Source organism: Portunus trituberculatus, chromosome 12 (genome assembly GCF_017591435.1).
Source record: "Portunus trituberculatus isolate SZX2019 chromosome 12, ASM1759143v1, whole genome shotgun sequence".
NCBI lineage: Eukaryota > Metazoa > Arthropoda > Malacostraca > Decapoda > Portunidae > Portunus > Portunus trituberculatus.
The window spans coordinates 5,755,539-5,758,038 of NC_059266.1; positions in this window are offsets into that span (position 1 = coordinate 5,755,539).

Sequence of the window (2,500 nt, forward strand, 5' to 3'; positions counted from 1 at the left end):
TGTGGAATGGACAGGTGGGAGGGACAGGTGGAATTGACAGGTGTGGAATGGACAGGTGTGTGGAGTGACAGGTGTAGAATTGACAGGTGTGGGATGGACAGGTGGTGGATTAACAGGTGTAGAATTGACAGGTGTTTGATAGACAGGTGTGGGATTAATATATGTGGAAGTGGAATGGACAGGTGTGGAATTGACAGGTGTGGGATGACAGGTGTGCTGGGTTACCTGTGGCTAGGGATGCGGGGCCACTCTCTGTCTGCCTCTTTACCTGTCACCTGTAACTCATTAACGCAGGTGTGTGTATGCAGGTAGGGCAAAAAAGTGTTATATGGGAGAGAGAGAGAGAGAGAGAGAGAGAGAGAGAGAGAGAGAGAGAGAGAGAGAGACTGACTACTACTACAATATATCATCACATAGATAAGATTGTTTCACGTGTCAATTACTTTTCTAAGCCTATGCAAATTTAAACAGCCTATGCATTATCACCCTAATATATTCCAGCCTATATTATTTAATCAAGCAATATTTTTCTTACGATATTTTATAAACCTAAGTCATTTATTTTGTCTAAACCTATAGAATTGTTATTTCTTTTTACGCATATGCAATTCAGGTCCCGTACCAAGGCCTACCTCGTGCCCTAGAAAGTGAATGAGGCGCGCACACACACACACACACACACACACACACACACACACACACACACACACACACACACACACACACACACACACACAGCCACAGAGGCGCCAAAACTGACATGGCTCGCTTTAACAATGGTCAGGTGGCGCCGCGAACTCTCTCTCTCTCTCTCTCTCTCTCTCTCTCTCTCTCTCTCTCTCTCTCTCTCTCTCTCTCTCTCTCTCGCTTGTTAATATCTGTGTTTTTTTAATGTTTTTCGTGTGTTTTTTTGTATCGGTAGTTCATTAGTGTTCCTGAGGCGTGATTTGAATTTATGATTGTGTTTTTGTTTTGAGAAGAAATCAGCTGATCAGACCACGTGGCTTTGTTTACCAACACCGCGTCAGCTGATGGATGGATACAGCTGGAGGAGGAGGAGGAGGAGAAGGAGCAGGAGGAGGAGGAGGAGGGGTAGGAGGAGAAGGAGAAGTAGTCATAGCATATTTATATATTCATCGTTCTCTCTCTCTCTCTCTCTCTCTCTCTCTCTCTCTCTCTCTCTCTCTCTCTCTCTCTCTCTCTCTCTCTCTCTCTCTCTCTCTCTCTCTCTCTCTCTCTCTCTCTCTCTATCTATCTATCTATCATTCACCTTAAAAAACCTTTCTCCCTCACACACACACACACACACACACACACACACACACACACACACACACACACACACACACACACACACACACACACACGTTCTGAGTGCGTGACCTGACCCAGAATACAGTGTCAGGGTTCCCGGCGTGTGAGTCTCTTCAAGTGGCACTGAGCGGGTGCCTGGAGGAGTGCCGTGTATGGAGAGTGCCAGTCAGGTGAGGGATAATGGAGAGGGTTTATCGCCGCGCCTGTTTGACACTGCAATGTTATCTATCGCTCAGATCTACACCTGTCTATTAGTGTCTTGTCCTATCTGCTTCTTTTTGCCTGGCGTTGTCTATCTGTGTGTGTGTGTGTGTGTGTGTGTGTGTGTGTGTGTGTCTTTGTGTGTGTCGGGGTGTGTGTGTGTACGTGTGTGTTTGTGTGTGTTACTCTCTCTCTCTTCGTTTCTCTCTTTCTCGCGATCTGTTTTTCTCTCTCTCTCTCGATCTGGTTCTCTCTCGATTTGGTTCTCTCTCTCTCTCTCTCTCTCTCTCTCTCTCTCTCTCTCTCTCTCTCTCTCTCTCTCTCTCTCTCTCTCTCTCTCTCTCTCTCTCTCTCTCTCTCTCTCTCTCTCTCTCTCTCTCTCTCTCTCTCTCTCTCTCTCTCTCTCTCTCTCTCTCTCTCTCTCTCTCTCTCTCCTCCTTCTCTTCCTCCTCCTTCCCTTCCCTCCTCCCTCTCTCCCTCTTCTTCTCCTCCTCCTCCTCCTCCTCCTCCTCCTCCTCCTCCTCCTCCTCCTCCTCCTCCTCCTCCTCCTCTTTACATAAACCTCCATCACCCTCTCTCTCTCTCTCTCTCTCTCTCTCTCTCTCTCTCTCTCTCTCTCTCTCTCTCTCTCTCTCTCTCTCTCTCTCTCTCTCTCTCTCTCTCTCTCTCTCTCTCTCTACGCGATGACGTCACTTCAGATTTTGGTACTGCAGTGGCGCTTTAAAAATAGCGACTCTCTCTCTCTCTCTCTCTCTCTCTCTCTCTCTCTCTCTCTCTCTCTCTCTCTCTCTCTCTCTCTCTCTCTCTCTCTCTCTCTCTCTCTCTCTCTCTCTCTCTCTCTCTCTCTCTCTCTCTCTCTCTCTCTCATTATGAAAGCGAAGCTGTTTTTAATTGTTGTTTACCTAAGCACAAGTTTGTGAAGAGGGAAGACAAGAAGACGAGGAGGAAGAGGAGGAGGAGGAGGAGGAGGAGGAGGAGGAGGAGG